The sequence below is a fragment of the Lagopus muta genome, chromosome 2 (assembly GCF_023343835.1).
Source record: "Lagopus muta isolate bLagMut1 chromosome 2, bLagMut1 primary, whole genome shotgun sequence".
NCBI classification, from domain to species: Eukaryota; Metazoa; Chordata; class Aves; order Galliformes; family Phasianidae; genus Lagopus; species Lagopus muta.
This window is the reverse complement of record NC_064434.1, coordinates 79,263,435-79,287,199: the sequence shown is the minus strand read 5'-3', so window position 1 is coordinate 79,287,199 and position 23,765 is coordinate 79,263,435. Positions and strand designations below refer to the sequence as shown.

At 41.5% G+C, this 23,765-nt stretch overlaps 1 protein-coding gene and 1 long non-coding RNA gene across 2 annotated transcripts in view; one reads left to right on the top strand and one right to left on the bottom strand.

Moving 5' to 3' along the window:
• Window positions 1-9,229, bottom strand: part of RASGRP3 (RAS guanyl releasing protein 3) — a 50,551-nt gene extending 41,322 nt beyond the window's left edge. Inside the window, exon 1 of the mRNA XM_048937568.1 lies at window positions 9,162-9,229. The gene's annotated coding sequence lies outside the window, so the exon portion shown is untranslated. The remainder of the gene's footprint in view (window positions 1-9,161) is intronic.
• Window positions 6-23,626, top strand: LOC125689867 (uncharacterized). Its single transcript, XR_007375435.1, has 3 exons — window positions 6-117; window positions 22,335-22,517; window positions 23,211-23,626. It is a non-coding gene; the product is annotated as an uncharacterized LOC125689867 (long non-coding RNA).
• The last annotated feature ends 139 nt before the right edge of the window (window positions 23,627-23,765 follow it).

Genomic DNA, 23,765 nt, shown 5'->3' with positions numbered 1-23,765 from the left:
GGCCATCTTGTGCGGTGCTAAGTGGGGCTGGCAGGGATCGTCTGTTCGTCTGGCAGCTGAGCATCGTGCACGGAAAGCAAAATTACACCAGGTTTCAGCTTTGCCCTTGTAAGCAGGGTAAGTAAGCGTGGCATGAGGAGGGATGCTTCTGGAAAGGCAGTTCAGTGGCTAAGTAACTGATTTATCCTACTGCATGGTAGGGCTTGGCAATATGGCAGCGACTTGCTCCCCTTGGAAGCTGCTTCCCTCTGCCTGAAGACGTTGATCTGGCCTCTAAGTAGAGTGCCTCCATGCATGGGCTCTGTATGAGGTTTTTAAGCTGCTGAGGATGTCTTAAAAGAACGAAGGAGGTTGCAAAAAGGAAGGGTTTAAAAATGAGAAACAAGCCCATGAGGAATGAGTGCCTTTAAGTTCAGGACACTGGGAGAAGGATAATTTCAAAGAGGTACTCAGAGCTGTCCCTGCAGAACTGGGTGGCAGGCTACACGCCTTACTGGTTATGCCTCAGGGCATAGCCCATTGACCACATGAGTTACCTTTGGTAAATGCCATTTCATTCTTCCTAAACACTGCTGTCATTTGAGATCGAGATTAATTGAATTTTATACATGGTTTTATAAAAGAAAAGATCATAAATTTCATTAGAAAATTAATTATAAAATTACTCTCCGCTGATACTTCAGAAAGAATGATTAAAATGTGTTCTGTATAATGATCTGTCTATCTGCACATAGTGTTGTGATTATGTTGTTCATTTCATGGATTATGCAGTATCCACAGCACTCTTTCAGATCTATTCAATATTCGAAGTTATAAGGTAGCTAATATGGACACAGCAAATCTACAAAAATGGTGTTGTATTCCTATCTCTATTAGAGTACATCTTCTCTGTGACAAAATAAATAAATATGCAACAGTGTATTCAGTTTCTTCTTATGCTAAGAAAACAGCTCAAGGCTTGATAGAAAAGGATGTATTTTTGTTTGTGGTAACTGATGTTTTACGTAAAAACTAAGAAATGAACATTCCTCAGAGGTGCCATGAGAAATAGTGAACAGTAACAAAGAAGCATGGTATGAAATTGTGATAGTATGTTTCACAGCTGCCTTTCAACTGCTGTTACTGCTATCTGTTTGGATGTGCTTGCCTATGTTTTGCTTATGTGTCATTTCATTTCCAAATTTGGCAGTTATACAACATTTATCTCAGCATCAGTGCTTTGAAACTGTGCTAAATCTTGGAAAGTATAATTATTTTCTGAATATGGCAGTTACAAAGTGGCCTGAAAATACCTTTTTATGTTGGTGCGTTCTGCAGTTTGTTTAACAGGAATTAAGATTCTCAATGGACACAATTGTACCCTCTGAGAATGTGAGTCAGGTTATGCTAACTGCAAGTCTGCAGTATTGCATTTGTTTCTTAAATGGCTGCACTATGATTTGGCTGCTGTCTTTCAGAATATTTGGAATGTATAGCTAATAAACAGTGGCTCATTTTCTGGTCTGCCTCATTGCCGCAAGTACTATATAGCCTTCACTATCAGCAGATATGAATGAAAGCAGACCATGGAAGTGTTTACTAGACAGGATGTTTTATAAATACCGAAGTGCAATTAAAAAGCCTGCTATAAATAGTCTAACATCTCTCATGCTAAGCTGCCAGCTAAAGGGCATCTGAAGAACATCATGGAAAGGAAATTTTGCTGAAAATATTTTGTGTCTCTCAGCGTTCCTCTGCATTCAGTCAGTTTTAAGCATCTATAGGCAATGCTGCGTGCCTGGCAATCTGTGAATTCTAAGTTCTTCAACATTATGCTCAGTGCTCTAGGGGGCACAGCAGTACAGTAAATGTGATCTGTACCTCCCCTTTCACATGCAAAGATACACCCAATATTTATGTTGTGGCTGAGAAATTGAAGACAAGATTACGTCATCCTTGAGTCCAACTCTTGAAAAAGTCTCTTCTTCATATCAGCAATTATAAGTCATAGGTGGAGCCTATAGCAGTACCTGGAGTTGAGGTTGTGATTGCTTTTCATCAGAAAATGAATGCTTTTGTTTACTTTTTAGCTTATGATAATGTAGGAATATAAACTGAAATTCTCTGTGTTGCCTGAATATTCTTATGTGTGTTAATCATATGCACATGTTCAGCTTAGAATTTGCAGTTTGTGTACTTAATATCTGTGTACTCAGAACTGCAAGTTAATAGTAACTGTGTCTTAGCTCATGCAGTATTTTCTCTGAAGATGTAATCTCTAATCTCTTTTATCTCCCTATACAAATTTGGCATGAAACATAGCGGATAGTTTTCATTTTTCTGTACTTTAGTCCTGAGAAATGGGATGAGCATAAATCAATGTGTGAATAAAGTAACTTCTTATCCATGCAACATTTAACAACAACAACAACAAAACCCAAAACAAACAAACACACCCCCTCTCCCCCCGCCCCATACTCAAATAAAAAAGCAAACCCACATGGAATTGCATCTTAAAAACATCTCTTGATGTTCAACCAAGATGTTTGGGTAGACCAGGATGGAGTTCCTATAGAAAAAACACCAACTGGGCAACAGCATGCATATGAAGCATTTTAGTTTCAAGTTTCCCAGTGTTTTTAGCAAATTTATCTTTGTTAATAGATTCTTTGTTGTTTGATGATAAAATTGCGTAAAATTGTTACTTGTTAGTTTATCCATGATGCTTCTCAGTCAGCATTGTGACTTTCATTTTTACAAAAGCAGCATGAAATAGCTATCAGTTGCTGAGGATCAGCTGAATCAGTGTGCATTTCTATCGTTGTTGATTTTTTAAAAGCAAATGAGAATTTTTCTTTTTTTGTAATATCTAATGTAAGTACAGAGAAATACTGACAAATATAAATTGTTTAATTGAATGCTGAGGAGTAGTGGTGATGCCTTTGCCCAAGACATAGAGTGAAATTGGCCTGTGCAGTCAAAAGAAGCTCTGTGGGCTTCTTTGCTGGCAGTTAACAGTATCTTCACTGTTTAGTTGTTGTAGTTTACAAACAACAGAACAAAACAATAAAAGCTTTTCACTATCTACCTTATATAGCAGTCTGACTAGGGTGGATATACTTGTGTCAGAAACAGAGCTTGAAGACTGTGCTTCCTCACCTAGATGTGGTATCACCACTTAAGCACCAATCCATCATAAAGGGTGCTATTTCCAATACTACCCTGATTATTCTGACTGTGAAATTTCTAAACAGACTTGTGTGTTTAGAAGAGATTTGTGTTCTAGATTTCTCTGACCATCCTCACCCTAGGTGGTGTTTCACACAAAGATGGGGCAGTGCTGCATTGTTGAGTGCACTGCGGATAAGTCTGTTGCAGGGCAATGGTGAGTTAATCAGCAGCTTCTACAGTTTAAATGCTTCAGCAAGTGTTTTTTTTCTACATTGATCTAAGCAAGATTACAAGTGAACAAGAGCATGGCATCAGTATTTTTTTCTGAGTTCTTCATTACATCGTCTCTCAGATATGAAGCAGAATGTTAGTTGCATGAAAAGTTTTCAAGTCAGTAAACATATGTTAAGTAATACATTTGTTTCTATTTTACAGAAAGTACCAGCTTACTTGTCTCTCCTATTATAAACTGAACTGATTTCAACTTTGGCTTGTGTAAGTCACCTCTCAGTGTGTTTTTTTCACTCAAAATTTATGTTGGAAAGACTGCTATTCTACCACATCTACCACTTTTTATGTGAATCCCCATGTTGTCCATCTCAAACAATTTTTCCATGACTAAAGTACAAGGCATTTATGAGCTTTTTCAGTATACATAAGAAGTGAAAAATGTTTTTTTCTGTAGTGTAAATTTTGATGTATATGTTGACACCACCCAGTGATTCTTGGTTTATCAAGTTGATCTTCTCAGTGGGGCAGCGTGAGCTGATGCTGAGCACTGCTGAGCATCAAACTGAAACAATACCCAGAGCTGGAACAGACATCCCAGCTTGCAGATTTATGTAGTCCTTTTACATTGACTGTACAGGAGTGGAATAAGGGAGTCTGGTGAGAAACAAAGCTGAAAATCAAACCTCTTTCCTTCTGCTTCCTTGAAAGAACCTGAACAATTCTTTTTTTAAAATCTGTTTCTGTCATTAATAGTTAAAAACAAAACAGAACAGTAATCATGCATCACTCCTTTGTTATCAACAGCAATTTAAGCTTCTGCTTGCACTGTAAAATGAGGCATAGATCATAAGTGCCTAGCTTGGTAGAACTGACAGGCAGTCTTCACTAACATGTAGAATGTTTATCAAACTATGTTATCTGTCAATCTGTATGAGCTCAGTAGTGTTATGTGTGAGCATTTTGGAGTCTATGCTTCCAAACTTCCTGTGAGATGAGTGAATTTGGATCCATCTGTGCTTTCTGTATGTTATGATGTACCCAGTGCAAAGATGAGAGAGGCTGTTGCTTCCATGCTCGTGAGTTGAGGAGATCTGCTTATTATAGTCAAAACAGTTAATATTTTTGTATGCCAGAGTCCCTTGGGGCCAAGGTTGCTGTATGCATTACGCTTTGAATATGGGCCTTTCTCTGTTGCTGATGTTCCCACTTCATGTCTCTTAATGGTATGAGGACACTACTATGCTTTTTCATGGTGCTCAGGGATGTGATTTAGCAGAGGGTTGTTAAGTTGTGGTTGGACTTGATGATCTTCAGGGTCTTTTGCAACCTGAGCAATTCTATGATTCTGCTTTCAACTATTGCTTAAGACACTTAACCCTCCTACAGTGAATATCACAGAAAGATGTACAGTATCCAGAATTCTGTATATAAACTGTATTGCTGTATAAAACCATAGTGTTATGTGAAGATAGAGTGGAGGTTCCTTCTTTTAAGAAAGAAAGAAGGGACTAGCCAGGCCTGTGAGGAAGGTCAGTCTGTTTGGAAGAGCTCAACATTAGTTCACTGTCCTCCATTGCCTCTTCACATTTCTGAATTAAGGATTACTTTATTGTTCAGTTGAGTTTGAATGTTTTTTCTTCAGTTTTCCTTTCCCCTTTCTTAATGAGCCAGCTTATCTTTGAAGATCTATCTTTAGCCTCCTGAGATTATTGTGGTGCAGTAATAATCCAAAATAGCAGTGAAACATTTTATGAAACTCTATTGGAAAAATGAAGTATGCTAGGATATAAAGGATGCTGAGAATTCTAAGCCAACTAAATGGAAGCGTTGGTTCTTTTTCGTTCTTATTACAATGACCTACAGCTTTATAATGTACAATCTCTCGTGAATTAACTAGCTGGATAATGCCAGGGCCTGTTAGCTTGACAAAACGTTAAATTCACCACAAATGGAATTATTGTGTTGTGTGACTGAATCATCTTATAGAGCAGCTTTGCATCACACCTGGGTGTTCCTTTGTTTACGGTTCACTCCTGCTTTCTTGACCATCACTTCTTTGCAGCATTGGTAGTGGCCTGGCAGGTTTACATTTTCATATTCTTGGAGTCATGTGGTCCTGCATTACAGAAATGCTAGAGCAGTGCTGTATTTTATGTTGCACAGTTGGTTGAGTCCTTCAGTCACTGGGGGAAGTGACTGCACAGTCTGTTAGGGGACCACAACGAAGAGGAATACTTCTCAAAGCCAATGTGCCCTATCTATGCAAGAAGTGAAGGATGCCTACGGGGTTTTGTATTTGCAAGCTATTTGGAGAAGTCTTAGTGTATCATGTGGTGTTTTTGATTAAACTTTGCTCAGAACGACTTTTGCAAAGCTATATGTCAAATAGCAGAGTTCTGCTTTGTTTAGATTTCTGTGAATACAATCACTTGGGATGTATAAAAGCTTAAGCTTTGTTAAGCACTTAGTTGCATGAAGTGTGGGCTTCCCCATCCCTAGCTGAGTTTTCCACGTAGCCCTGGAGGCTGTATGTGCCATCTTCTCTGTTCTGCTGCAGTGTTGGACATCTTTGTAGTCAAAGGATCTTTGAATCCTGGAAACAACATTATTTGTGGGCAAGGTGTATGCAAGGCAGTCATCTTGTTCCTCCTCCCATTGTTTTTTTTTTTTTGTTGTGCATGTTGTATCCTTTGTGACACTGCTATGCTGTTCTATGTATATGGAATATAAAACCACTCTTGCTGAGGCTTGTAAAGGTGGTATCAGGTCAAGTTTCCCATTTCTTCTTGTCTTTGCTTCCAATACTAACTTGCTTTGTTTTGTTTTGTTTTGTTTTTTAAACTTGTGTTTAAGTTTCTGATAATAAGAAATTTGATAATTTCCTCTTGCTATACGTCTCCATTTGATGACTGCTGCTATGTCTTGTGACTGGAGAAGCAGACTCCTTATCTTGTAACAATATTTGCACATGGCCGTGTGGTAAATAGGAGAAGGTAAGACAAAAGATATCTGCACATTGGATAAGGATTGTCTGGTAAAGCCGCTTTTTCATTTATTCTTGTTTATGCAACAATACTTTTCAAGTCCACTAAAGGCATAGGTAGCTAAAGTTAATGGTAATATCCCTTCAGGGAGAAGCAGTCCTTCACTGACCTTCACTCTTGTGCAGAAGACTGGTACAAAGCCTGTGCACCGTTCAATTCTCATTTGAGCTGGGGGATTGGTGTCAATTCAAGCGGTGGTCACTGTTGTCAGTCTCCATTTGCATGTAGAACATCATGAACTGCTCCTTAAGCTTTTATCTTGAGTGCACTACATCCACATGTTCTGTTGCAAGCAGGCTAGTTTTTGAGTTTGGTACAAGAGTTATGGGAAAATCAGTGTACTGTGTTTGAAGTCAGACCAGATGATCTAATCACTCTGCCTGCCTTTAAATTTTATCATCCTGTTGAAATAATTTTGCTTAAAATCAATGGGACAGCTCATATGCTTAAATTTAAGCACCTGTATAAACATTTGCACGAGTCAGGATGTTATTCAGCACATAGTCATAATTTCTTTGATAATGCTTGAAAAAAAACAGCTTATTTTTTATGCTGGCATTTCTATTGTAAGTGTTGTGCAGCTGCTTCTTTTTGAAGAGCAATCTTGATGCTGTTGTGGATTCTGATTTCTTCACATGTTTTGGCTGGGCTTCTTTTCTGTGTTCTCTCTCCCCTACTTCTGCTTATTAAGTGAGACTGTACTGTAGACTGTATATGTGACTTCAGAAAACCTTTGTTTCTCTGGGTAGCTCAGTGCTTCCATGTCTTTGCTGGGTTGTTTTTTTTTGTTAGTTTGTTTTTAGTGTTAGTGGACTTGATGGACTTAGAGCACACAGCTCCCTGAGGTAAGAGAGCCTGCTGTAGTAGAATAGGGGCTTAGAGAGAAAAATTGGGTATACTATTGCAACTGCAAGAGGAATAACAAATCCTGCTAAACCTGACCTACGTACCTGGTTGTTTCTGTTACCCAAAATGCATTTTTGATGTCAGGTGAGTTATCCTTGAGTCAGACTGCTCTTTCCTGGGAAGCTCCGTAGCGCGGGGTGCCCACATTGATGGCAGCTGACTGGCATGCAAATGATTTCATACTTCAACCTTGCACTTTTTAATTAAACCCCCTCAAAATTCAGATTGCTTGTTTTGTCTCCCTGCAGGTAAATCTCTTTCAGAAACTGAAAGGAACTTTGCCTGAAGGAGGGCATGCTAGCATGCTATGCTCATAACTCAAACTGTAGCCTAAAAGGCTTTTTCTTGAAAATACCTACAGAGGCTCCTACTTGACTCTCATTAGATGTTTTATCCTTTACAAGGCCATGCTTATAGCCTCTTGGAAATGAGAATTACTGTAAATAATCGAGTACTTTGAAGTCAGACAAAGAGAAGCCGGATCCTTTCTGTGAGTGTTATCTAACATCTGTTTCATTGGAATTGCTGCTTGGCACCTCCTTGGATGCAATTTTCAGCTGAATGCTGCTGTTTACAATTGCCCTATCGCAGCTTTTCACCTACATGGCTGACATCCTGCCTTGCTATCTTCACTAAGACAGACTTCAAACATAACATCCTACGGGGATACAGTATAATAACTACTCACCGTGCTTCCTTTTCACTAGGGGCAACTTTTCACAATGAGCCACTAATCCTAAATAACACTGAAATAACACATGAATAATCTGAATAGCACATGCACAGAGGTAGTGTATTAACACAGGTGAGATTCCTAGAAGGTTACCCTCACAGCTAGTTCAAAGGCAATAAAACTTTGTTGCTGAAATCCTGAATCTGGTATTCTGCAGCTTCTATCCTCTCGCTTTCAAAGGGCAACTTTCCTTTGTTAGCAGAGGGCGTGTTTAAAATAGAAGAAAATAAACATGATCTTAAAATATTTTTTCCTCTTAGAAGCCTGTCTCGGTGATGCTAATTCAATTAATTGATATGGTCTGCAGACCATTGTGTCTTAAAATGAAGCTTTCTATGTATGATGCCACGATAGATATTTGTCTCTATCTGAAAATAAGCATATTACAAAAGCCCACTCGCATTTGGCTGTTAGTTTTAATTAGACCTCTGAGTGGTAATTACATGGTGTTACAAAAAAGCATAAAGAATGCTAGATATTTATATGTACACATGGGGTATTGTTATGCATTTACCCACATACCTAAATATGTGCCATAGTAAAGTCTGAGACTGTAGAGACTTTCAGTGCTTCAATTTTGGCGAAGTCCCTATCTTCATATATACCTCATGGGTCTGAGACTCAATTTTCACAACACTTTAACTATAAATTGTATTTATGTTTATACATTCATATAATCTAAATGAACACATCTTACATAAACATACGTTTCATATAATTCTCCCTCCCTCTCTTTTTTTCTAAATTTTTATTTGAAGCCTTACACAGAGCTGACTTCTTTGGGGCAGGCAGCTTGCATCAGTCTTTCTCTAGCACTTTGTCACAATGATAAGATAAATGAGATGCAGGTGAAGAAAACAGCAAGGAGATCATGTGAACATATGGCACGGGCATCTTTCACTTCAGGAATAATCTGAGGAATCTGTAATTGAATTCAGGTTTCTTTCTTTAAAAATTAGACATCCTGCCAAACCTTTATCTGAAAATCAGATACAGTTCCTTCTCCCAAGCTCGTGCTGTTTTCATTTACTAGTCCGGTCGCATGTGAAAAGACGCAGAGAATGCAGCCAGCAGAAATGCCAAAAGGAGACACTTACCTTAATCTGACAGATGTCTGACTTTCTGAGTGCTGCTTCAAAAAGCTCTTTGCGGCCACAGGGTTGAGATGCACAGGGTTGAGGTTATGTGCTGCCCGGTGGTGTCCCATCCATGGCTGCACCCAGCTGTGGCAGGGCCTGTGGAATGGAGCAGGGTCCTGCTGCGTTGGCTCCCAGCAGCTCACTGAGGCTGGGGCTCTTTTGAGCTCAATTAGTTCTAGATTGTTTGGCTAAATGGCAGCCACACTTCCTTCTATTCTTTCCCAACTTAGTTTTCCTGCCTCCAGTGGTGCTTTTTCCTTTCTTTGGTCTATAAATAGGCCTGCCACAGCACAGTCTATAGCAGTAAGGAAGGCAGGAAATGCGCTTAAACAAAGGAAAGATCTTAGGGTTGGGTTGTTGGTTGTGGGTTTGTATTGTTTTCTTTTTCTTCCCTCCCCCCAGTATAAGTAAAGGAATTTGATAAAGGTAGCTTTGCAGATGCAGTTGTCTGATGTGAGGTAAACACTTGTACTGAAGCACACTAGGATGTCATTGATTGTTTCAAAGGCCCTCTCAAATTTTAGAAAATAATTTCCAGTTTGACATTATACACAATTCAGATAATACTTACCTGGCTTTTTATGTTTTCCCTATTCCCGCTTTTTCTGCTGTCTGAATCTAGTCTGGGGTAATTGCTGTAAAAATAAACAAATCAACAAAACAAACCCCTTTCTGCTAATCCTTATAGCGATGGTTTCGTGTCAGCATAGCAGGGCACTCTGTTAAGATTGTGACACATGGTTCAGGGCTGGTGAATTAGTGTGGGCAGAGACTTACAAGAGTGATGTTGCTATGTGCAAAGTATTTCTTCTGGTTATGATTTGTATGTGAAATACATGCAAATCTTGAATCTTGCTAAATGTGATGAAAGTTAAAGACCTGTGGCACGTGACGAATTTAGAAAATATGATACCTTTTGTTTTATGTGTATTATGTGATCATCATTGTTATTTACTAGTATGGAGTTTAGGAATGAAATTGCAAATCTGTGGAAGTTTTAAGGAGATTAAATGATGTCAGATGTGAACGTCTGTGTTCAGATGTGGACTCCTCAGTGCAAAAGAGACATGGACCTATTGGAGTGCATCCAGAAGATGGCCACAAAAATGATCCGAGGGATGGAACACCTCCTGAAGGAGAGGCTGAGGGAGCTGGGGCTGTTCAGCCTGGAGAAGAGAAGGCTCAGGAAGACCTGAGAGCAGCTTTTCAGTATTTAAAAGGGACCTACAGGAAAGAAGGGAACAGACTCTTTCGCGGGGTCTGTGGTGATAGGATGAGAGGAAGCGGTTTCAGATTTAAAGAGGGGAGATTTAGGATGGATATAAGGAAATGATCTTTTACAGTGAGGGCAGTGAGGCACTGGCACGGGTTGCCCAGAGAGGTGATGGAAACCTCATCCCTGGAGACACTCAAGATTAGGCTGGCCAGGGCTCTGAGCACCTGATCCAGCTGTGCATGTTCCCGTTCATTGCTGGGGAATTGGACTAGGTGACCTTTAAAGATCCCTTCCAGCTCTGATGATTCTGTGATTCTGGACCAAAGGACCTTGTATAAATACAAGAGGATCTTCAGGAAAGTTCCTGTCTTACTGAGAGCTTCCCAAAGAAGCTAAGGCTAACGCTAAGGCTGCAGAAGCGGCAGTGTGTAAAAGCTGACTGAATGTGGAACAGACCTGACTAACTCTCTTTCTGAAAAGTTCATTTCTACAGTGTAACAGCATTCAAGTATGAAGTCGCTTAGCAGTATTTCACTTGTGCCTTTTTTTCAAATGGATTTAAAGCTTAAATCTGCTCAGTGAGTTGCTAGTGATTACAGACTTGAACTTGCATCACGTGTTCTCTGCACGCTCTGGTGCAGTCAGCACCAAGCACAACCAGTGCCCTGGAGAGGCTTAGTCTGGGTCAGCACAGTGCCAGCAGTGCCCAGCTGCAAAGCCTGCTTGCACCGTGTTTGAGGGCAGCCTTTCTTTCAAGCGCATGCACCTTGTCTCCATGCCAGTCAAAACATCTTGAAGGCATTGCAGATAGAAGGCAAGGTTGAAGCAGGATTCCTTTCCTCTGTCATTTTGACTTTGCACTTCTTAGCCACTGTGCAAACTTTTTCATTCTCACTTCATGCTTGAGGAGAGAGCCTGCCTTGAGAGGTCTTGAGAGTTTCTAGTTCAGAATGTCCTTGGGGACAAGGTAGCTCATGGAGCTACAAAAGAGCTAGGAGCTGGGTGAGAAAGAGATGCTGAGGGCAAACGTTCATAAGGTTCAGTCAAATTGCTCTGTGTCAAAGCAGAAGAGATATATGTTCTCCAAGCTCCATTTTTCCAAATCTTTTGTATGCACCAGACTGTAGGATAAATAATGGCTGTGGGAGTAGATGCAGAGCAGAATAACACTGTTGTGCCCCTTCCCTGAAGGAACGCTTTTGGTACTCTGGAATTCAAAGCAGCTTTCACTGCTCGTTTACACTTTGTGCCTTGAAAATACATGCATGCCTGCGTGTGTTGGGTATGTAAGCAAACTTTTCTTTTTGGGGAGTGCCCATATCCAGGGTCAGCTTGTTCCTGACATGAATTCTTCACAAGAATTAACAAGCTCAGAGTGAATGATCCAAAGGCAGTGCATCGTACTGGATGCCGTAAGGAGGCTTTATACAGATCATCTTCATTTCTGCCAGTGAGCAGCAGGACAAGACTCTGGAAGCTTTGATACAGTTTCCTCTGTACTGCTAATGACTGCATTACTTTAGCTCTGCACCTGGCTTTCCATAGCTGGAATGGTAACAATGGTATCCAAATTCCCATGAAATTGGAGTACGGGAGCTTTTAAGAACAGCTTCCAAAACAAAAAGCTGCAATATCTGAACCTTCTCCTTTCCTCCTATGCTGCCCTTCTTTTGTGCTGCTGAGCAGCGTTGTGTCATGCCCAGTCTTTCCACTGACATCAGTGGGGAATAGGTTTGACATAAAGTCCTGCTCAGCGTGAGCCAGACAGCGTTATCTAGTTTGTCACATCTATATTCATAAAATAGCTTGAATTCTTCATAGTGTTGTTTCTGTCCCTCTTCTTTCCTCAGCTGTCTCCTTGCCTCCATGTTTCATCACCTTATGGAGTATGTTGCAAGAAATTACATAATCTTCCCTGGTGAAGCTATACGGAGAAACAACAAACAGGTTTTTGTCTTTTATAGCTCATGTTTAGTCTACCTAATTTAATGCCATGGAGATCACTTGTCTCAGAAGCATTGAGTAAGTTACAAGGACGCTGATTTTTCTTTTGATTTCCAATCCTGTCAAACACAGATGGTCTTTCTGGACTGCAGTGCGGGCTGTGGGCCAGATCCCTCGCTTCCACAAATCTGAGCTGATCCGAGCTGTCTGGGGAATCTGGCCAATTGGTTTTAATGGATCTGTGACAGTTTACAGCAGCTGAGGATATGTGAGTTTAAGAGCCTTTCTAATTATAGCTTATGTTCACAGTATAGAAAGTTTATTGTTTTCCTCCCCTCCACCATTCAAGCAAGCCATCACAACATAAAAATATCCTGACTGATCTACTGCTTGCAGCTGTGGGGCAAGCTGAAGAACAGTTCATTGTGATCTGAAAAAAAAACAGTCAGGGAAAAGTACGGGTCAGACTCAAGCTGTGAGTCAACATACACATAGAGGGTAATGTGCTCATCGTCTGTCCTCTGTGTTTGTGGCCTCGTGAGGTTAGTGCTGCTGCTGCCTGCAATCCCTCATGCCTTCAGCTATTTGTGTGTCTTGGGTTGTGTGGTTATGAAGGGAGAGAGAGAGCAGAAGGCTGTTCTATTTCTCACCTTCTTGCTTATCAAATGCAGTGTGTTTCTCTGTACTGTGAACAAAGAGCATGATGGCAGCATAACAGTGAAGATTAAGCTTTACTGAAGAACTGCTGAAGTTGTTAAGGTCTAAACCCTATGCATGTCTCCATCTCTTCCCTGTGATAGATTGCTATCCAAACAATCAGAGGCTTAAAGCTTTTGGGGAGATGATGACAGCAGGAAACATTACCTCTGTGTTATGGACAAGGAAATTGAGTAACTTGCCAAAGGTCTCACAGGAAGTAATACTTTTATCTAGGATGCTTATTCTGCTAGTTGTTCCTTCTTTTTGTATTTTCTTTGTATTTTACTCATCTCTTGTTCCTGTTTCAGCCCCATCTTTCTATTCCGTGTTCTTTGTATTCTACCTCTGTCCTGTTTAGTGTATGTATAATTTATTCTGGCGGAGTTGATTTTTGCTTGCAGCCAGCTCACAATTTCATGTTATGTTCCCACTTGTAAAATCTTCATGCATGTGCCCTCGAGCTTTCTTCTCTACTTGTGAAAAGCTGCTATAAATAACTGCAGCATTACCACCCTATGCTCCAGAACCCATTTGTCCCTCCATCCTGGGGGTCAGCAGGTGGCGGTTCATTCCAGGGAGGTAAAACAGGGTGCTTAAAGCTTCAGTGAGTTCTAGAACTGTCAGAAATGACATCCAGTAAGTTCCTCTGTAAAGCCTGTGCTGTGCATCTTCATGTGTGGTTTCTCTGCTCTCCCGGCTGCTTGATGCCATGCTGCTTGTCCTCATTCCTGGCTGCATCCCTTGTAGCAGCGGGGTGGGCAGCTGCCCTCAGTATTGTTAGAGTTATCTCATATACCTGCTTACTGCTTCCATCTGCATCCATCGTATTTTCCTGTTTTATAGGTCACTGGAGAGAGAGCCTTTTTTAGAGCACCTTGCACAACCATGTGCCCTTTTTTGATTTGCATTTGCTCTGACTCAAAGGCATTAATAATGGTTAGAAGCCCTCAAGCTTTACAGACCCAGACTTCAGCTTGTAGCTGTTTAATCTCAAAAGCCCACTTTTCTACTCCTGGATTTGTTTTAATGTGTGTATTTTAGAATTGAAATTTCCAAGAGAAAAAGTTAGAAAACATATGGCAGTGACAGATCACTTCTACATTGGTGTAATGCACTGATAAAGGAGCAAGAATACATTATACAGGCAAGGCATCTGTAGCAAAAAGGCTTTTATTATGGCTTCCAGAGCCTGGGTGTCCACCGTTGTATTTACCCTTTGTAGGCAGGTGTAGATTGAGAAAGAACAGTCTTTTAAAATGTCTGAAGTTTACGTGCTTTGCTCTTAGGCAGGTAGGGTTAGCGTTTTTTTGCTAACTTCCTCTTGCAGTGATACATTGAGCAAGGTTAGTTACTTCACACTTAGGACTGTGCAAGTTTATTCCCCCTTTGCTTCTTTTGCCGCAGTTTAGAGGGTTCCCATCTTCTAACCAAACTTTTCTAGTTTTCAAGGAACCAACAGTCCTTTAGCTCCCAGTCCAAGAGAAGTACACAGGTCAAGTTGTGCTCGGCACTGTCGTGCCAGCTTGTGCAGGGCCCTGGTGAATGCCCTTTGCTGATGCTTGAAGTAGGGCATTCTGTCCCAAATGGGTCTTTGAGGCATAGCTGCAAGCAGCGCAGGTCTCTGTTTGAGTCTGAGTCATACTGATGAAGGTGCTCTCACTGGAGTGGTAAAACAAGCCCCGTCAGTCACAGGAACATGGACCTCTTTCTATCATGTGCTCTTGGAGTGGTTTTGTCCTGCATTAAGTGACATCTCTTCTTCAGTGCTAAATCTGTTGCCTGCACCTGTCTTGTTGTGCTGCAGCCTCCTGTAATCTTGCTAAAGGAAGAGTTGCTCTTTCCTGGTCCCTGCGGTGCTGGCATGTCACCCCCTGGCTGGCAATAACTGGGCCATTGGGAGGCCCAGAAGCAGGCATAGGGGCTGTGAGGTTTCTCCATGACTTCAAAAGGATGAGGATTACACCAGAGCTGTCTGTCCTGTAGTGTTGGGAAGATGAGTGTCTGCCTGTGGCTCTTTGTTCAGCATTCCTAGGAAGTGTTCCAGTGCAGTTAATGTTTTCTGTATCTGCTTGACCTGCCCAGAGGAGCTCACTTTACATGAGCTAGCCCAGCTGTTCGCAGCCGGGATAGGAATGTTGTTATGCAGGGAGATTAAATAGTTTATTTCTCATCCATCAGGATGAGGCCTCAGACAGCTAGTCAGCTGGGCTTCTAAGGTGACAGCTTTTACCTTGGGCTAATGGATGCTTTATAAATAGCCGTTGTTAGACACTAATTGCTCTGCTGGAACCTTTACTCGTTCAGCATGTTTTTATTCTCATTTCTAGCCCAGGCTTTTCACTGGCTGCCATCAGCAGTGTTCCCTGTCTGAGGCTTCACAGTTGGCTCAGAACTTCACTGCAGACATACAGATGGTGTCCTCTTGGAGCTATTTCTGGAGATGCGCTGTTATCCTCTGAGCTGCTGATTTTTATCATCATTCCTTAAACCCGAAGAGTGTGGCACGTCAGATGCTGTGCTGACCTCTAGTGACAAAGACAGAAGAAAAAGCGTCTGCTTTTAACACCTATGAATGCCAAAGCTTCCCCATAGTTCTCCTTTCTGCAGTTTGCAGCCCAAACAAATCATGAGGGTTTCATCTCTCCTTGTGTATCTCCACATTTTGATGATATGTGCTTATATTTCTGCCCAGTTGTTGAACAGCTGCTGCTGAATCCAGATCTGCTAGTTGTGCAACAGGAGAATTCTATGATCATTTATAAACGTTTATAACATAATAAGTTAATGTTTTTACAATCTGCTGATACTCCATTTATGGAATCATAGAATCCTTAAGGGATTCCTTAGGGGAAAAGACCCCTAAGATACTCTTATCCAACTGTCAGCCCATCCCTCAGTGCCACAGCTTCTATCCGCAGTTCCATCCCACACCTCCCTGGGCAGCCTGTTATGATGCTACAAGAAAATGATTTATGTAAAGCTAACTTAACTCCCATAACTCAGAGTTTGAAAACATTGATGTGAATCTTCCTTTTGTCTCTTAAGTACATGTATGCTTTAATTCACCTTTTGCATTGTCAGTGGGGAACTTGATAGGGTTTGGTGAGATAATATTTGTTTTGAAACACAGAAGAAATTTGTATTAGCAGATTGCTTCACTACTTCTAGATCTCTTTCAAAAGGTTTTAAACTTTTTGTGAGTTTTTTTTTCTATAAACACAGAAGTGTGTTTTTCTTTAAACACTTTATTTGGCACTGTTTTAAATTATTATTATTATTATTTACTTCTATAGAGTTAGGAAAATGTCTATCTTCCTGTTTTGTGAGCTGAGTTATTCCCTGTGTGAGTTCCCAGAAGTCAGAAGAATTGTACCAAAATCAGATGAGAAAGCATTAACACAGATCATCCAGCGGAGGGCCACAAAGATGGTGAAGGGTCTGGAGCATCTCCCCTATGAAGAAAGGCTGAGTGAACTGGGTCTGTTCAGCCTTGAGAAAAGAAGACTGAGAGGGGACCTGATCCAGGTCTATAAATATCTAAGGTGTGGGGGGCAGAATGGCGAGGCTGGACTCTTTTCAGTGGTGAGTGGAGACAGGACAAGGGGAAATGGCCAGAAACTGGAGCATAGGAAGTTCCGCACAAATGTGTGCAAGAACTTCTTTACAGTGAGGTGACGGAGCACTGGAACAGGCTGCCCAGGGAGGTGGTGGAGTCTCCTTCTCTGGAGATGTTCAAGACCTGCCTGGATGCCTACCTGTGCGACCTGCTGTAGGGAACCTGCTTTGGCAGGGGGTTGGACTCGATGATCTCTGGAGGTCCCTTCCAACCCCTACAATTCTGTGATTCTGTGATTAACAGACAGTGTTAATACAGAAGAAGAAAGAGAAGGAATGTTAGGGAAAATTTCAAAGAATGGAAGCTATGAAAGGAACGTAAGGGAACGGAGAGATCTGCTGCAGGGATCTTTTGGGCCTGCTCTAGATGCTGATGAGAACATGCACAGGGAGCCCTTGCTCAGGGTGCCATCAAGTGTCTTGTAGCTGTTTTGAGTTAGGTATTTAGACAGGAAAATACTTAGTATTAGATTTTCCTGGCTTGTCTTCCTTATGGTGCATGTTTGCGAGTGTTTTGTTTTAGTCTAGTATGTGGTAGATGTAACGTTTGTAGCTGGTGCTCAAACATAAACTAAGTTTTACGGGATGAAGTAAGGGCCAGCTTGGCTGAAAGCAGTTATTGCTGCCTTGTGGTGGAATCACCCAATACCAGAACTATGACCAGATGTTAAATTAATATGTATAGCTGGATGCACTGTGTTATTTCCTTCACTAGTGAAACCCTCAAAAACTTCTTTAGCATTAATCGACTTTGTTTTATATTCAGTGTAATGAGAATGGGATAGCATTGCAAGAAGCAGTGTAGTTAATGTAGTTCTTTTGTGTCTTGAAAAATGACTTCTACGCATGAGCAAATGTGAATGAAAGTTCCACATTCATTCAGCTCGCTGTTGGAAAAAACAAATGATTTCCCTTTCCTTTCTTACTTTATTTTTGAAACTTCCTTATCCTGTGTTTGCTGTGTAGCTCCATTTGGTGATGTTGCAGGCCAGAGTACGTTAGCTGCTAAAAGCATATTTGAAACTTCTTGCTTATGGTAAAAAAAAAAGGCAAACATGCATGTTGCAGCCCCTTGGGTAGTTTTGAGAAGAATATAAATATGATGTGATGGTGGTATCCTCTGTTTCTACGAGGTGAGAGAACACTTTGAGATGATGCTATATTCGTGACGGATGTGATCAGCTTACCTTGGCAGGAGATGTCTCAGCACCGGATTGTAGCTATCACTTTCACCACATGGCACATCTGTATTTAGGGACTGAAAACTACTTTGTGGATGCCTGTACCAGTAAACAGGAAGGAATTAGTGCATAGGAGGCTGAGACTTTGGTTGTGAGCTGATGACAGGGTAGGCTGGAGGGGAGGGAGTATCAATGGAAAGGAGTATCAAATGGGACAGAAAATAGGGCATGCTTTTGCGTATGGCTGCCTGCAGCAAGGAAGATGAGTATGGATCCACGGAACAGTGCCCACTTGTAGCAAAAGAGGGACCACTGAAATGACTGGAAAATTGACTTAATTTTAAGGTGGAAACAGACTGTCTTTGGCTGGGGATAGTGGAACAGGTCCTACCCACCCTTTGGGGCAGTTATCTCCTGGATGAGAAGTGGCATAAATGAAACTTCTATTGTGAAAAAAATAAAATTATTGCTTAGCTGTACTCAAATCTTTCCTGCAGAAGACATTCCTCATCAAACACTCATAGTGGGATTTTTCAGAAGAGATTGGCCCAGCCTTTGCTCTGCCACTGAACTCCATGGAGATGCCACAGGCTTTGGTGGGAAAACAAGCTAAGTCAATCTGGAGTGCTTTGGAAAGTCCAGTCTGGAATGGATCCTGGCAGCATAGCTAGATAGGGATTGGAGGTGATGCTGAAAATGTCACGTAGAAATTTTCCATGCTGGCTAACAGTATCCTCTTCATCCCCTCTGGTTTAGAACTAATGGAAAGCAGTGTGTGGAGAAGCATGACTTTCAGGGAAAGGAAAATCAGCATAGAAAGTAATAAAAATACCCAGATTTCCTCTCTCCTCTGTGCCTTTCGTCAGGACAAAGGCTTCACTGCAGAACTTTCCTTCTAACCTGAGATTGCTGCTTAACTCTTCATGTACATAGTGCTCCTTCAGGACAGGATACTGCTGAAGTGGGATGAGCAGGTCTGTGTCTTCCCCAGAGTGAAAGGCGGGCTCCTGGCACTTTCTCAGATGTGGGAGAGGAAGGGGAAGAGCATTATAGAATTATAGAATGGCTTGGGTTGGAAGGGATCTTAAAGATTATCTAATTCCAGTCCCCATTTCACATCCTTTCTGTCAGGTTGCCTGTCTTACATAGGGTTAGGGCACAGAAGCTGCTGTATCAGATCACGTCCTCTTGACATGGAAAAAATGTAGTTTGGAAGGGACCTCTGGAGGTCTCTAGTATAATATTCCACTTCAGGCACGGCAAGATTCAGAGTTTGGTGAGGCTACACAGCTGCCGAGGTGCAGGGCTGTATTTCCTGCTTGGTGTACAAACACAGTCTTTGCTGGCTGTGGAGCAGTGACCCAGGAGGCTCCAGGTTTTGTGGTTCTCCTGCTGTAAATGCAGTGACTGGAGCCCAGTCCTTGGCATTTTCCAAGGCTGCTGTTGTTCTCTAACAAGCTGACACTGTTGTCACTCAAAGGGAAGTCTTCAGCAAACTGCTCATTTTCCTCATTCACATAGATTTCAGATCTTCTGATAGGAAAAAGCCATACAAATAACAAATTATGATTTCAGGAGTGAAAATTATGATTTCATATATGGCAAATTCACCTTTCTATTTATTTATTTATTTATTTTGCTTGACTGGCTCCCTTGGCCAGCTTGGTGTTAGTCCCCACAGCAAGAACAAACTGCTCTTCAAAGTGGGTGGCATTGCTGAAGAACAATACTGTAGTCTCTTTAAGAGGCAGCAGTGGGGTTTTTAAGTTTGGTGTGTACTTTAAAGGCATGCTGTGGTACTGTTGGTGGCCAGGTCTGGCCCATGCCATGCTCTACTGGGATCTATCACCTTTCCCTTTGAAAAACTGGGAGGGATTGCCAAAGCCAGGATTCTCTCTGCTGCTACAGCTGCCATGTGGACATCCGTCCAGGGGCAGTGAGGGATTCAAACTGGATCACTGTGAGCTAATGTCCACAACAACTGTTTGGAGCCCTTAGTGTTTTGGGACTTCTCTTAGTCAGGAATTTGTCTATGTCAGTTGCCTCTGAGCAGCCGAATATTTTCATGACTGCCAATTTTGTCTGTTGAATTCAAGCAATTTTTCCTGCTGTGACAGTGTTTTTCCCAAGGAATATTAGGGATCACTTTGAATACTGTTTTAATTTTGGCTATTTTTTCAGTGACAAGCATCCTGACAGGAAAGTGTCTGTTCATATCTAGTGTCTAAGTGAAATGCCTCTGTCAGTGCCATAGTGCCTTTGTTCTCTTTAGCTCCATTATAATGCTACTGTGCTAGCAGAATTCAGTTTTAACCACATCAGCAATCTTGTAACACCACTTTTGTAGCAAGGAAATGGCTGGCTGGAGAAGGACTATATATTAAAAAAAAAAAAAAAAAAAAGAGGTTGATATGGGTATAAAAAGCGTTGGTGCCATTTGATATAAATTGTAATCAGTTCCAGACTGCTGCACTCAAACTTGAATCAAGGAATTGTACTTAGTGGTTTTTGTATTTTTAGGGTTCTCACCTAAACCACAGCCCTTGTAACCAGTAAATGGCTACAGCCATGGTGTCCAATCCCTCCTCTTAACGATGTAAAGAAAATGTTTATTTAACTATGAATTGAAATTGTATTCCTGAGCCCTGCAGCTTTTCAGGTGAAGTGCCAGAACCAGTCACACTACACTGGGGCAAAGTAGGTGGGCTCAAGGCCTGGGTTCAGATAAACTGGATTTCACTTAATTCCTTCAATTGTATTTTGTTTAAGGCATTTCTGAAGGCCTGGAGCCAGTCAACATGGGAAAAACACTGGGATCTGAATGGAATTTAGGCCGGTTGATATGCTTCTGGCTCCCTCTTTGTCTTAAGTCAAATAACGTGTAAAAAGAGGCAAAAGGAAAAGGCAGAAACATGCAGAAAGTAATAGGCTTGTGTAGTGTCAGCAATGGATAAGTGCAGATTTAATGAGGCTGTTGAACCAGAATATTTCCAAGCTGGAGGCATGGTTTGGGTCAACTGCTGCACCTTTGAGTCAGGCAGGGGAGATGGAAGGACACACCAAAACCTCTGCTGTGTACTGCTGATAACAGCAACAGATAGGCTAAGAGCTTATTGAGGCATGGGTTGTCTGGCTGGTTTGGGTTTTTTTGGACCCAGAGTGAGTGTGTGTCTGCCCGAACTTACTGCTACTGGTAGCTTTTAACCCTGTGACCAGTTTCAGCTATATGTTTAAGGAAGAGAGGACCAGAAGGAGGGTAGTTTGAGGCCTTCACATTTTAATGAACAGCTAGAAAGCAGTAATGCTTGCTGTGAGCAGGCCAGCTGTTGGCGTGGCAGCGGCTGCATCACTGCTCGTGTGGCCATCAGCCCTTCCAGCTGCAGACCTGTGCCTGGTGGGTAGGAAGATGCAAGGAGCTGGAGCTGGCCTGCTGAGGGGAGCTGTGGGGAAGGGCTGTAGGAAAGCAGGCTTTGTTTTAGTGTTTTTTGCTCATGGAATGACTTGGGTTTGTGTTTTTTCTCTGAAGTCACAAAGCGACTTGGAGTGTATATTGTTTGAGAATGGCAAACTCCCAGGCTATTCTAAACTTGTTGTTTTAAAAAGATGCAATAAATCAGCAAGGAGTCAATCCTTGGCTCAGAATTACTTGGTCCGCACAGTGTTTGTCCTGAAGCAAAGGCTTTTAAGGGTACTGAAGTTTAACTGTCATTTCCTTAGCTGTCGCACTGGGATTCTCCTGGGAGCAGCAGAGATTCACACTGCCATCCTAACTCCCTAACTTCGGGAGGGTTGGAGCAGTACTGAGATGTGGAAGCCTGAGGCTGCAGCGCTAGCTGTGATGGCAGCACAGGGGTGTAAGCCAGCTTTCACAGATGAGCCCAGCCCATTTCTGAGGCAGGAGGAGGCCATCCGGGGGAGAGAGATTGGGAAATTTCACGACAGCCAAATGCAGAACAGAATTCTTTAATCCAGATTTCAGGGTAACACCTTTCAGGAAGAATTTCTTTTAGCAAGGATTATCAAAGATATATAAAAAAAGAGAATATAATCTAATGTGCAAGTACTCAGCTCCTTACAGCATAGTTCTATAATGTGTTGATGATGGGAAGCTCCTAAAAGTTTGGGGAAAAGCCACAGATCTTCAGAAGAGTGCAGCTTCTTCGCATGTGAAAGAGCTGCTCTGTTCTCAGAAGTACAGCTCTCTGTTGTTACTGTGCTTTCAGTTTCTCCACTTTAAATTCTTGAGCATCCGTTTCAGGCACTTCTCTGCTTCTTGAGGATATGTGGATTTTCACAAAAAAGAAGGATGAAATAAGCCCCAGCAAAACTCCTTTCAATGAAAGGAAGGTTCTGGTAACCTTGGAGGCAGATTTGATCAGTCTATAGAGTTACATACTGGAGGGACAATGATTTAGTGAAACTGTTTCTGAATTCTGAATCCTGCTCAGATACAGAATGTGTTCTCTTAAATTTCAGGATGCCTCTTTTTAATGAAGTAGTGGACTCAGCTCTTGTGGGCAAATCATCATTGATAAGGAGAGAAAAAGAGACACAATATGTGAATTTTCAACTGTCATCACAGAGAAGAATTTCCATCAGTACCTTAAACAGAAGTTGACTGGAAGGAAGCCACAGCAGTATGTTAAGAGTTTTCAGTGGGTATGTCTCAGCTATAACTCTGTGTATTGGTTTTTGAGATTTTTGTGCATCTCACACTCTTATTTGAGAAAATCTAAGGAGATAATAGGCTGTAGGAAATTTAAATTTAAGCAGGACAACTATGAGCCCTTTAGCCACAGCATTTCCTAGCATGATCAGATTTTTCTTCTTTTTCTGTAACCACAGCAGGTAAGCAGGTAATTTTTCTTCTAATTTTAGATAAGCTGTAGCGTTCTTCTTCTGACTGAGGAGAGAGTCTGGCCCTCCATCCTTTTCCTGCTTAACTCCAGAATAAAGTTGTACATGTTTGATACTTTGCAAGTAGTCTTTTCCTTGAAGATACCTCCTGACATTTTTATTTGGGACAGTTTCCTTCATTTTTCATAAGTCTGATCTTAAATGTACAATGTCTCCACTTGTCCTAGTGTCAGACTTTGGCAGTTACAGAGGAGAGGCCCTGAGAAGGACCCATGCTTCCACAGTGAACAGGGACAGGGGCTTTAATGAGACCTACTGAGCGCTTAGTACTTAAAAGGATGCAGCATACAGCATTTTTAGTTCTGTGACTGACCTAAATATTGTAAAGTACTCAGACATGAAACAAGTGTTCCTTTTCTTTGGTGAAATGAGAAATAAAAATCAAATTTTCAGGCAATTTAAAAGTCTCATTTTATCCTTTTCCTCTTAATGCAGGGCAAGTCTGAAAGACACAACAAAAAATGTTTCATTTGGAAAACATCACAAGGACCTGCTGTAGGATTGCCAAAGTAAACTGTTTCATTCTAGAGGAGGTCGAAGTGAAACATCTGTCAGTCTGGTAATCTTTGTGTCCTTCCACTGAAAAATGGAGCCGATGGGAAGGTACAGTTCAGCAAGCAAAGAAAAGGAAATTCTCCCTCTTCTCTTAACTATTTCTGAAAACTGAGCCATCATAGTGAAGAGCCTGATTCGCAGACTTAGTGGGAATTACGCCTGAGCCAGGTAGCAAGAAAAGTTCCATGGAAGACAACATCCAAGTCAAACAATTTCTGTAGGTCTGGGTTTGAAATCCTCACCCTGCAAGTCTTAACTTCAGCCATCAGCTCACTCAGTTTCTGGTCTTATTAAAACAAGATGAGAAGAAGAAAAACAGCCAGGCACCTCCCTCGCACTGCTGCAATGTAAGTTAATTCTAGTACTGTAAACGCCCTAGGGTTACATTCATGTAACTTAAATACCAATAAGGGAAATAAAAAAGCCTACAATTAG